This window comes from Ictidomys tridecemlineatus, chromosome 6 (genome assembly GCF_052094955.1).
Source record: "Ictidomys tridecemlineatus isolate mIctTri1 chromosome 6, mIctTri1.hap1, whole genome shotgun sequence".
NCBI lineage: Eukaryota > Metazoa > Chordata > Mammalia > Rodentia > Sciuridae > Ictidomys > Ictidomys tridecemlineatus.
The window spans coordinates 29,351,869-29,365,863 of NC_135482.1; positions in this window are offsets into that span (position 1 = coordinate 29,351,869).

Sequence of the window (13,995 nt, forward strand, 5' to 3'; positions counted from 1 at the left end):
TAAAATTTCCCAGTCAGGATATTGACCAACACTTCAGAGTTGATTGTTGACTTAAATGCTCTCTCGGCTACCTGCTTCAAACTTTCTTTCCTACTCTGCACCAATAGATTAGGAGAAGCAAGAGGAAAGAGAAATGAAAGGAGCAAGAAAGGTCTTAATTGAATTTGAAGCCTCCTGAGTTGTTTTGCATTCTTTGAACCAGCTTACATCGAAAGTTGAGTTTAGGTGGCTCTTCAAAGACACCTTCCACTGGGGACTTCTGTCCTATGATTCCCACCATTCTGGGAGTTACTAGCAATCTGGAAAATCATCCTAAACTTCATTTTTTTTTAATTCAAAACACACATCCAAATAGCTCTCCAAATCCTTCAAATTTTACCTTCTAAGTTAATTTTTAATTCACATATTCTTCTGACTTTTCAGAGCCTTATTTTAAGTCCTTATCACTTTGCAATTTAATTATTACCACCATGTCTTTCTAACTGGTCACCCACGCCTTCTAATCTATCCCCTATGTCGCTCTGGACTGATCATTCTAAAACTCAAGCTTAATGCCAATTCCCTTCTTGAAACAGTTTCCTGCATGTCATTCAGGAGGAAGCACAAAGTCTAGCTGGATCGGAAGGTCCCTTGTGATCTGGCCCTACCCTCTTCCTCCAGCCTCCACCCTAGCCTCTTCCTCTGAGGAGCTCCTTGCTCTGTTGTAGCTCCCCTGAAGCAGACACACTGTTTTACACTTCTGAATCTACAACCTTTTTAACCCTCTTTCACCTTTTCCAGCTTCTAAAATTCCAAAATGTGTTGCATTGTATAGGTCCTAGAGTATCAGGAAATCCTTAGGTCTCCTCTTCTCACTCTTCATTATTACTTCAAATATTTCCCTGGGAAACTTGTCCTTTTGCCTGTCCTGAGGTTGCTTTGAGCACAGTAAAGGCAATCGGTTAATGGCTAGAAGAGTGTGTTTTGTGCAGTCAGACCAGGGTGTGGAATCTTGTCATTGTCACTTTCTACTGACCTAAGAGAGGCTCGTCACTTGCTTTGCTCTTCCCCAATTTCCTCATCCATAAAATTAGTCTGATAATATTTCTTACTCAGAGAAATAATACAAAGATGAAGAATTTTATATACATAAAGTGCTTACAATGCCTGATACATAATAACTATAAAAATTTGCTATTATTCTTTTTATTTTATGCTCATAAAGACCCTCAAGTATGAATTAGTTGAATTAATGAATAGATTACAGAATGAACATAAGTAGTCATCACTAATTTTTGGAAACTTATAGATATTCAAAGTACAGTCAAATATTTCCTCAGAGAGGATGTGCTTATGTCTCTCCAAAGATTAAAAGATTGCCATTGTTTTTATGAATCCAGTTCTTCTGCTTGTAGTGTTTATAGAATCATATACTAAAACTCATTTCTCCTTTATATTAGTTATTATAATCCATGGGAATATATGTTTTAATCACTAAATGCCGCAGTCCGGCTGCAGCAAAATAACCGAGGGATGACGAACAACTTGTGTAGATTGATACAGCAGGAGTGGGAGCCATTTATTGTAGGACAACAGAGGTATTTATACGTTCCACACAGCTTATCTTAATTAACATAAACTAGATACAGCAGTCAACCAATAAGAAATCTCCACACTTAATGGCTCGCTGGCACCACCTCACAAACCACTCCCCCTGGCAAAATATCAGGCGCCATCCTGACTTGTTTACAGACTCTAACAACTAAATATGACCATTTTATTCCTGGATGTTTCTTGGTACTACTATAGTATATGGCACATAGTAAATGTTCAATGTACATTTGTTGAATTCATGGAGGCACAAAGTAGAATGGGGCATAATTAATTTCCCTTAGATGAATTAGAATGCTGCACAAAAACTGTTAGTTCCTGCACATCATCCTAAAGAGCAGGGTTAACACACTATTAACACCAAGTTCCACAATCCAAAATTTGTTCTCACTCAAGTATTATCTGCATTAACTCTCAGTATTTATTTAATATTCAATTTTCCCTATTCAAACTTCTTTCCATTTCTGTTTTGTTAATCACAATGTATGTGTTTGAGTTGAAACACATCACACATCCATTTTTAGAAAGATGCTAGAAAGAAAAATGAGAAATAATGAATATTATTGATTATAGTGAAAGTATAAAACTATAACATTTATAAGGCCTGAAAAGAGTTCACCAAGAAGAAGCCATGAATCTAAATACTACTTAAAATATTATTGCTTGTGAAGACATTTGTTTCATATTTTGCAAGAAATAAAGTTATTTCAGACACATTCTCTCACCTAATGCTCACAACATCCCTGGGAGACTTAATGCATAATTTGGTCCAGATTTCACATGTGAATCAACTGAAGCTCAGAGAAATTCCATGACTTTCTCAAGTTATCACAGCTTTTGAACTGGTCAAGTTATATGACTCAGAGATCAGCTTTGCCAAGTCCATTGCTCTTTATAGGATACAAGTGCATTTTCTTGGTGTAATTCAACAAACACAACTAACTAATTAGTTAGATTTATTGTAAGGAAATAGGAAACAGGATCTGCTCATCACTTTGAATACCATAAAGAATGAATTGCATGTATCTTTGAGCTTATTTGGGTTACACTGAGATGCTGAAACAAATTATACCAGGAATTTCTGGAATAAATGAGCGGATTTTTTGACATCTGCTTTTTATCAGATGCAGATAGAGTTTTTTATCGAGTGCTTGTCAGATGTAATGTCTAAAGCAGATCATTGTTTAATTACAATGAAAACTGAAGTAAACAGCGTGAGTGATTTCTGAAAATCTAACCACTGGGAACCACACCCATTGGCAATGCTCCTAAGTCTCACAAGAACACAATGGAGTAGATTGTGTTAAGAGAAAATTAAAAAATAAACATTAAGTTCTGCGCCAAGACATGGTAAAATATAGACTCTTGATGGAAATTAATGAATAAAATCACCTAAACTTATGTAAGGGACCCTTTTGTTTTGATTTTCATATTATGCACATAACCAACATTTTTCCTTTTTGTGATTACCATGAGGAAAGCATAATTCTAAGTAGGAGAGACCTTCTACTCAGTGCAACTTAGTATTTTTAAAAGCATAAACTGGGAGCCACATGTGTGTAATTTTGAGCCCCACCTGCTCTTGTTGCTATTACCTATAAGAACAAACGTTCACTACTTAGAACTTTTTGATAACATCACATAAAAGGCAACTGTCAGGATCCAATAATGATACTGTAACCATTTATCCATTCATTCCTTCAGTGATCCTTTGAGTCAGGCTCTGTTCAAGGCACCTGTGACACAGTAATGAGCAAAACAAAACCTGTCCCTACAGTATCTGTTCTAGTATGTGTGCAACAAGGAAGTCACTATGATCCACCATACAGAAAAGGCACATGAGAAACGTTGACTTTCTTTTCAATTTCTGTCTATCACACTTTCTAAATTCCTTGGTTCTTTGTCAATAGGAGTTGTGTGGATTACATCTCCCATGCCTAAGATTTGATGTCAGCAGTGATCTCTGAAAGTCGGGTAAAGGTTCCAAATTTTGGATTGTGGAATTTGGTGTTAATAGTGTGTTAACCTTTCTCATTAGGATGATGTGCAGGCACTAACTGAGGGGCAGATGAGAGTATGTGTAAGATGAGTCCCACTCCACCAAGCAACTGCTTAGACCTTTAGATCTGTAGAACATCTTGCAGAAAAACAATAACAAAACAACAACAAGGGCAAATGATCCACAGAGTGATTGTATCAGTCCTGAAGTTTGACTAATCTGGTCTTCTACATAAGCAGAAGAAGGGAAGAAAATAAAGATCAGTCAATAATTGTCATCCATTTAGTATATTTACTCCTTTTTATGAATATGAATCAGCCTATTTTCAGGAATCTGTTATCATCTTTCTGTCTCAAAATGTATTCATCCACAGATTACTAAGGGAAAGAAAGAAAATAAATAAGTAGGTCTCTGCTGATGTTATTTAGAAAGAGAGAGAGAGAGAGAGAGAGAGAAAGAATCAGTGGGGTACAATATATGCCTATAATCCCAGCAGCTCAGGAGGCTGAGACAGAAGGATTGTGAGTTCAAAGCCAGCCTTAGCAACTTGGCAAGGTCTCACCAACTCAGTGAGACCCTATCTCTTAATAAAATACAAAAAGGGCTGGGGATGCATTTCAATGATTAAATGCCTCTGAGTTCAATCCCTGGTACAGAGAGAGAGAGAGAGAGAGAGAGAGAGAGAGAGAGAGAGAGAGAGAGAACCAACATGCCAAAATACATTCTACTGTTATATATATCTAAAAAGAACAAATTTTTAAAATAAGCTAAAAAAAAGTTCAAAAATAAGTTCAAAATAGTTTTGTAAGTAGATAATGAGTAGAATGTGTTCAAAAAATAAAAAAAGAAAGAAAAGAGAATCATGTTGGCTGCTACTTGTAGATGTGAAGAAAAGAAAAAATAAATATGTAAATGCCAAGAGTCTTAGACTTTTTGTGTAAGGTGAGTTTATTTTTATACTCTGACCAGGAAACAAAGAGATGAGGATAAGAACTCTAGAAATCTCAGTATTACATGTGTATTTGTAGCTGTGACACTGAAAAATGACAAGGAAATTTACAAGTTTAAATGCAAAGTAAATGGATGAAGCAAAAAGAAAAGAAAAAAAATCTTACCACTAACCTGGAACCTACAACAGGAGCATGAGAAACAGCACCTGTGGTATGTAGACCATTGGCATGAACCAAATGAAACCACTGGAGAGCATGGGGACCAAGTTAAAGACTTATGCTAATTGTTACAATCACCTTGACACACACAGCTGGGAATTTTAGTAAACAATTAAAATATCTCAAAACTAGAAGCCATTTTATTTGGACTAATTAGATTGTTCTATATCCAGATGCAAACTCAGAGGGTAGCAAGTAAAAGAAGCTGGATCAAGGAAATGAGATGGAAGATACAACTAGAATATCCAGGCTGTGAGGGACGTGTCCCAGGATGGCCACTTGGTAGCAGACCTAGAGAGCAACCAATCTGATTCAAGCAGGAAGACAGAGAGTTCCAAGACTGATATGTCCAAGAAAAATTCTTTAATAAAATATCCGCTGTGTTGATTCCTTTGAGATGTTTCCACTGATAGCAGAGAGCCTGAAGGTCCCTTGGGAAGAAGTATAAGAGAAAGGAAACAAATTGAAAATGAGACAAATACTAAGTCCATGAAAAGTAAAAGTTGTACACACACAAAAAACGTCAGTCTATTACATAACGTGATTTACCTTTGTAAAGTGTTTGCCACATTAGGAGCCATTAGGCTGGGACTTAGAGCCTTGGCAACTCTTAGTCTTCAGACCTTCTAGTTCAGACTGGAGTCTGGCTTTCTGGGGTTTCCCATTTGTAGATGGCAGAACATAGGATTTATCAACCTCTATAATCCTGTGTGCCCGTTCTTTATAATAAATCTCATTCTATATAAACCCTATGGGTTGTGTTTGTCTATAGAGCACTGACTAATGCAAATGCTTGGGGGGAAAGTAACAAATAAGAGAATTAAGATAAAATTTTCTCCTATCAGAACCAGTCAAGAGACTGGGCAACTCCATTTTCTCCTTCCCTCAAGTCTTCCTCTACCCAGGATTAAAGTAATTGTAAGATGAAATAAATTCTGTTATCTCATTTCTCCAAGCATGACAGCCCATCCAACTTGCATACACCTACGCACAAACTTGCACTAGACACTTCTTTAAAAGAATATGTGTAAGAGTCTTCCCTAAAGTCCATATACCCTTGGTGACCCTGCTGACCATGCAATCAGGGACTTGGGCAGGTCTTCCAAAGGTGGTTGCCACCTTCACATTCTGACCATTATTTGCTTACAAAATATCTACAAATCTTTGCTATTCACGGGACAGAGTAATATGATTAACCATTCTACTGCATAATTGCATGTCAAAGAATCATTAATACAATGGAACTTTTAAAAATGAATAAAGATTGTCATGTCTATAGTTTGTCATAGTAACCAATAATGATACCAACACAGACACATTGTTATAAGATAAACTACACTTTAATTTGAATTCAAAGAGTAGTTTTGACCCCTAAAACATTCTATTTCTCATATATATCTTTATTATCAAATGCCTGTATTCATTTTTGTCTCATCTCCCACAGTTATAAATTGCAAACACATTTTGTTTTGTAAAGTACAAAAACAAAATTTAAAACTTAATGCATTTTAACAGGTTTGATAGCAACTTGTGCTTTCAGAAGTCAAGGCAGCAAATATGGTCTCTAGAATTCATTTTTTTTAGCTTTCCACTTTTTAAATAGCTGTGATATTTTCTATTCTCGAGGCATTCTTTCTCATAAAATTGTAATCACAGAATCAGAAAGGATTCAAAGGTCATTTCTCAACTTTTAGATGTATTAAGATAAAATATAAAGTATATGTATACTAGCACTTTTAAAGTAATTAAAAATGTATCTATCTATTCCTTTCCACAACTAAAAAAAATGACAAGAATGACCCCCAACTCAATAAAATTAAAAGAAAAAAATCTGGTGCTATCATTAAGAAATATTCTAGGTATATTTCTCCAGCTTCCTAGAACAGAAAATATTTATTTATTCATTCATTGATTTATACCTCTTTTCAAAAATAGATGTTGTCTACATGGCTCTCAGCACTATGAATGTTTTGATATTAATTGCTTATTTCCAGATTTCTGGAGCTGACCCTTCTCCAGTCTTTTTAGACTTGGTGGTTCAACCATTCTTTCTCATTTCTCCTTCTTCCCTTCCCTTTCCTCTCCTCTCCTTCTCTCTTTACCAATCTGATTCTTTCTGGTTCCTTCTCTCTGACTAAATTTTCCAGTATAGCTTAGTATAGTTTCTATAATTCAAACACTATTTTGAATTCTTTGATTTTTACTGACATCATGTTATAGATGCTTGGCTATTATATTTGATTATTCATTGAGCAAGGACTTTTAATTACCATTTTAGTTGACATAGGACATTTTACTTTGTTGATAGAACACAATTGTTAAAATGTTAAAATTAGTGTTAGATTTTAATCATTCATTTGTTTGTTCTTTCTATTTTGCTTCTTTTGGGTATTAATACATTGAAAAGCAGACATATCCTTAAAGTAGTTTCTCTTTAGAGATCCTATTAAAAGAAATAAACCCCTATCTTTAGATCATCTATTTGTAGAAAGCCCTCCTCTGCCACTCTGACTACTCTGATTGATCAACTCCCCCTTAGTGTCCGTTATGGTTTGGACATAAGATGTCCTGCAAAAGCTCATGTGTAAGCTTAGAGATGAAATGGTTGGGTTATGAGAGCCTTAACCCAATCAGTGAATTAATCTGCTGATAGGGATTAACTGAAGGCATCAAGGGTGTGGTTCAAGGGGGTGGGTCATTGAGGGCATGTCTTCCGGGTATATACTGTACATACTTTGTAACTATTGAGTAGACTCTCTCTCTCTGCTTCCTGGCCATGTCCTGAGCCACTTTCCTCCACCACAGTCTTTAACCATGATGTTCTGCCTCACCTCCAGCCCCGAGGAATGGGGCTAGCTATCTATGGATGGACACCACTGAAACCATGAACCCCAAATAAATTTTTCCTCCTCTGAAATTGTCTTGTCAGGTCATTTAGTTACAACAATGAAAAAGATGACTAAAACAGCAGCGAAGCTTCATTGTTCTTATTCCAGGTTTTGAATGTGCTATAGCACATGTATCAGTGTGGTTATTTCCGTCATTTAGCTTCCTGAGCAACGCTGCTGTGGGATGAGTAGAGGATATTGATACGACAGGGTGTGTGAGGGGCTGGGAAGGTAGAACAGGAATAAGAAAGTAATTAGAAGGTGATAAGCATCTGCACATTCTCTGGAAAGGAAAAAATGTAGATTGAGAGAAAGTTGACATGAAAACATTTTGAGAAGATAATGATAGATAAGGCAATATAGACAGAAATTTTATTCATTTCAAATTAAATTTGGATCACATCTACGTAAAAAAAAATGAATAGGTTACAACATGGCCAACATTAATTTTTAGTATCTGTAGTAATTAGCTCATTACTCTGAATGTCTGTGATGATTTAGATCAATCAGAGAGAGAGAGTTAAAATTAATGTTTAACCTAAACTGCAGTTTGGTTTGGCCAACACATAAAGATAAAATCCTTGGGTTTTATATCTTATCTCTTTCCATTTAAGGCACTGTATATTTTTTGGTGAACTTTTATACACAGTTTTTAATGGAATTGTGCCTTTGAAGATCAATCAATGACAAATAGAATTTGTTTCAATAGATTCTCATTGCTCCAGCTGCTGTTATATGTAGGTGTTAAAAAAGTTGACTTAAGTTGTACTATTTTGATCATATAATATTGGTAAAATCAGCCTTTTAAAAAGTTTCAAAATTCATATTCTTTCATATAGTAAAGATTTAGTCCTGATGTGATGGACATCATTATCCAAAGTACATGTATGAAGACATGAATTGTTGTGAACATACTTTATATACAGAGATATGAAAAATTGTGTTCTATATGTATAATAAGAATTGTGATGCATTTCACTGTCATGCATTTAAAAAATAAAAGCAATTAAAAAAAGATTTATTCTAATACTATGTAAAACCACTTTTTTGTACATTATACACTTTTTACTAATTTGGTTTTAGTGATGAGTCTTTACCTTTAGGGAAAAGAGAGTCAGTGGAGAAAGTATTCATTCATGGGATTATGAAATACCCTGAGGCTACTACCTTCCTCTCATAAGCTCAAGGATATCCCAACGTAGGTTGGTGGTATACCAGTCCCAATACTGGAGACCACCGGCCCAGTGAACAGCTGAGTCCCCACTCACCTTCTACAGTTCTTCCCATCTTTATGTTTGGAGACACATAACAAATCTACTTTCTTGAACAAGGAAGTATGGGAAACATGTGTTTTCACCCTATGCTCTTCTCCAGTCAAATTTAGGAGACCTTTGTGTTTAATTTTAATAAAAGACTAATAAACTGGACAATACCTGTATCCTATCTTTGTTTTTCTATAGTTGCTTCACTTATAAACTTCTTCATTCCTCATGAATAAAGCAAGGACCTTAAAACTAGGAATGTCATCTTGTAATTGTTTGGATTTTTTTTTTTTTTTACCAAGAAGTTGTGTAGAACAGTGTAGAGGTGGAATGGGACTGAGGAGATACATAATTAAGAAATAAAACTTATAAATATTTAGAAAAATTTGGACACATTTAAATACATTTTACCAAAGTTTCCCATTGAGATAATTTATGGGAGGGCTGGGCTTGTGGCTCAGTGATAGAGCATTTGCCTAGCATGTGTGAAGCACTGGGTTCAGCACTCAGATCCACATTAAAAAAAAATCAATAAAATAAAGATGTTGTGTCCATCTGCAGCTAAAAATATTTTTTTTAAAAAAAATTTAAAAGATAATTTGTGGGATGAGAAGGTACTGAACTCTCATATGACCTCAGAAACACATATGTTTTACATTGTTATTTCCAAACTTGTAGGATTGCAAAAAGTATCCAAATTTATCTCTATTTTTATGACCAATAGAAAGTATTATGATTCAGCTGGTTGTGACAGAGAGCTGCAGAATAGAGGATATGGATTTACTTTTTTTTTTTTTTTTTTGGCTTCTTAATTTGGTTTCTGTGTGAAGCATGTTGCCTGTCAAAGAAATCAAATGCAATTACATGGATCTTCCAGCAACAGGACCTAAATCATTAATCTGCCAAGAGAATGTCAAGATGACCCTTGGGATATAGGCAGGGGGAGGGTGGATCACTATTTCTACTTATATTCACTTTTAAAGGAAACAATAAAGAAAGAAGTTTCTTAATATATCCTGGAACTGGTATTATAACTTGCTTATGTTTTTCAGTTAATCTAATGAAAGGATCATAAGAAAGAGGTTCTATGAAAGAGTAGGAAGGAATTCTGTAACAGGGCCCTCATTTACTCATTACTTTTCAGCATGTTACAGTTTAAGTAAATTCAGTAATTGTATTTACAGACTAAATTGCCTAGAATTAATCACCCTAACTACAAAATGGACAACTGGTTTAAAAAGATTCCAGCAAATAATTTACAAATTGATTGTGTAGATCTAATGCAATCACAAACTACAAGATGAATGGCAGAGCTGACACTTCTACTTGTGGAACAAACTCTCCATAGGTTACAAGGTTAAAGACAATGATAACCTCATCTAATAAGAGGTCAGCCAATGAGTAGCCAGGTACAGAGTTGCACACCTGTAATCCCAGCAATCCAGGAGGCTGAGACAGAAGTATCACAAGTTTGAGGCTAGCCTCAACAACTTAGCAAGACCCTATTTCAAACTAAAAAATACAAAGGGATGGGGATGTGACTCAGTGGTAAAGAGACCCTGGATTCCATTCCCAGTACTGAAAAAAAAATCTGTAAATGAAATTCAAATTATCAAAAAAAGTATTTAAGTAATGAATTTACAGTCACAATTGTTAATGAAGAAAGCTTGTTCTACTTGTATTTTACTACTTGTGTTTCAGGAAATAACAGAAAATCGTCACTATTATACATTTTAAAATGTGGTTTACTCTTTACCTTGACTCTTTTTACTTTACTTTTCCTAATTTTTTTTTCTTGTGGTTCTGGGCATTGAACTCAGGGCCTTGTGCAAGCTCTCTACCAACTGAGTTATATCCACAACCCCTATTAATTTGTTTTTAGCTAACAAATAATAACTGTATATTTAATGGTAAAGTGTAATGTTTTAGACTATGTACTCACTATAGAAAGATTCAATCAAGCTAATGAACATGTCCATCACCTCACCAGCATACTATGTTTTTTGGTAAGCATGTTAAAAATCTGTTATTTTAGCAAGTTTGAAACATAGAGTATATTATTAGCAACTATGGTCAATAATGCAACAGTACAACAGATCACTAAAACTTATTCCTTCATCTAACTGAAAATTTGCATCCAGTAATCTACATCTCCCTTTTTCTCATCCAACTCACACAGCCATCCTAGTCTGTTTCTGAAACTAACTTTTTAGATTCCACATGTGAGATCATACAATATTTATCTTTATGTGTCTGGCTGATTTCGTTTCTGTCAATATGGTGTGTCACATTTATTGATTTATGTATGTTGTATCGTCCTTGCATCCCTGGGATAAATCCCACTTGTTGAATTTGGTCTGCTAGTATTTTGTCGAGGATTTTTACATCTATGTTTTTCAAAGGTATTGGTCTATATTTTTCTTTTCTTGTCCTATTTTTGTCTAACCTTGTAAAATCCATTTGGAACTATTGTCTTTCTTTCATGTTTTGGAAGAGTTGGAAAGGACTGGTATCCTTCTTTAAGTGTTTGGTGGAACTCGACAGTGAGCCCATCAGGTTGTAGGCTCTCCTCTGATGGGACACACCTTATGACTGATTCAATCTCCTTAGAGGTAAGTCCTTAGAGGTAAAGCGAGTCTCTTGCAGACCACATATTGTTGGTTCTTGTTTTTTGTTCATTCAGACACTTGATATGTTTTGACTGAAGAATTAATTCATTTGCACTCAAAGTGCTGACTTTGTGGTTTAATGACTTTCTGAAGTGATACACTTAGAATATTTTCTTTTCATCTTTTGTGTATCTACTAATGGTTTTAACGTTGTGGTTACTGTAAGTCTTACATTTAAAAAAAAATCTTATACTAATAGTAGGATATTTTAAGCTGGTAACAATTTAACTCCATCACTTGTTATTATTGTAGCTCTAGTTATTTTTAATAGTTTTTCTTTTAACCTTCATAGAGACATAATTTATTTTACTCCAACATTATACTATAAGATTTTTCTGAGCTTAATTATGTACTCACTTTTACCAGTGAGTTATATATTTTCAGGTTGCTAATTAGAAACCTTTTGTTTAGCTCCAAAGATTCCTTTTAGCATTTCTTGTGAAGAAGATCAAATGGTGATAATTCCGTTGGCTTTTGTTTGAGAAAGTTTTTATCTCCTTTTTCTTCTTGAAGGACAGGATTTCTGACTATCAAATTCTTGGCTGCTACATATTTTTTTCATATTTTTAAATATATCATCCCACTCTGTTCTGGCCTGCGGGATTTTGTTGAAAAACCTGCTAATAGTCTTATGAAGGACCATTTATATGTAAACAGTCATTTTTCTTGGAGATTTCAATATCATTTGTCTTTAATTTTGACAATGTGATTATAATAGCTTGACAAGAATCTCTTTAAAGACATCCTGAGTTCCCAACTCTGGACTTAACCATTTTTCCCAAGGATTATTTTTGGCCATTATTTTTTTGAATGTGTTTCATGTCTCTTTTTCTCCCTTCTCCTTCTGATTATCCAAAAATTAGTATGAAATCCACTTTATTTCCCATAAATCCTTTAGGTGCTCTTCACCTTTTTTCATTCTTTTTTCTTCCCGCACTGAATGTTTTCCAATGTCCAATCCCTTAAACTCATTAATCCCTTCTACTGAATGCTCTAGTCTGTTGTAGAAGCCCTTTCTTAATATTTTTAGTTCAGTTGTTGTATTCTTCAGATCAATGTTTTCTATTGGGTACTTTTTATATTTTCAGTCTCTGTTAAAAAAAAAATAAACTCACTTTTTTTTTTTCCTACATTGCTCTCCTTACCTCATGGAACATCGAATCTACGTAGCTTTCCTTTTGAATATCCCTGTTAGATAAATAGCACGTCTACAATTTATTAGCATCTGTTTCTGGAGATGTATCTTGATTCTTTTATTTGTAACTTATTTCTTAATTTTCCTTGATTATTTCCTTGGTTTAGATAAGGGAAACCCTTCTCCCAATCTGGGACTGGACTTTCATAGGACATGTTCCTCCCCAGAGATTCTAGGTATCTCTAAATCTCTTTTCCAACCTGATGCTTTTGTTTTTAGTGTTCCCCAAGAAAGTAGAGAGTGTCAAATTATGTATTGCCTTAAGAGAGGTGTGATAGAAACCAGTCTCTAGGGATGAAATTGGAGAGGTTGGAGTGTTGGGTATTTGTTCCATTTCCTTCTTTCTTTATAGAAAGCTGAGAAACAGTGTTTATCTCCCACTCATTCTGCCCTAAACCAATGAGAGGGTCTGTGGCAGAGGCCTGTACTCTTTATTTTTTACACAAATGGAGCACAACTTGTCATTTCTCTGGTTGAACATACTGTAGAGTCCTGTTCTCTTGATCACACTACTGTCTTCAAGCCTACTGTGTTCAACCCAAGCTGAACATCTGGCAAGCTGAAAGTACCTTTCTTTTCTCTGTCAGCAGGCTTCAAGAGTGCACAGCTCTGTCAACTCCCAGGGCTGGTAGTTTTAGCAGCCAGTTACTCTGTAAAGGCTGCGAAAATTGGGTTGCTCAATTTATGCAGAAACTATTTCCAGGAGAATATGCAGATATACTTGGATTGCTGCAGCAAGCCAAGGGGAAAGGTGCAGAGAGTGCTCACTCTCCTGTTGGAGAAAGTAGAAGTATCACACCCTGCTAGCAGGAGGAGACCTCTAGCCTGTCATGGACGCAAGCCAGAAAGGAAGGTGCAGGTGATACCCACTTTTCTTTTCAGGCATCGAAAGGGCCTCCGGCCACTTTCCACTGAGAGACTGAAGTATGTCATCTCTGGAGGTAGAGAGTATAGAGAACGCCATCCCTTCAGTTTTTGCTAGAAGAGGCCTCCAAACTCTTTCCAGAGAAAGATTGCCAAGTAGGATTGTCTCTGGAACAGACCCAGGGAAAAAGGTACATGGAGTACCTGTGTTCGTGTTTATGCCAACAGGACTCTCATGCGCTTCTCACAGGGGAACTTTCTAATCTGAGGTTATCACTGGAGCAAGCCAGGGAAGAAGGAGCAAGGAGTCTTCCCTTAACCCTTCAAACCAAAAGAGGGACCTTTCCTCCCGCTAAAAA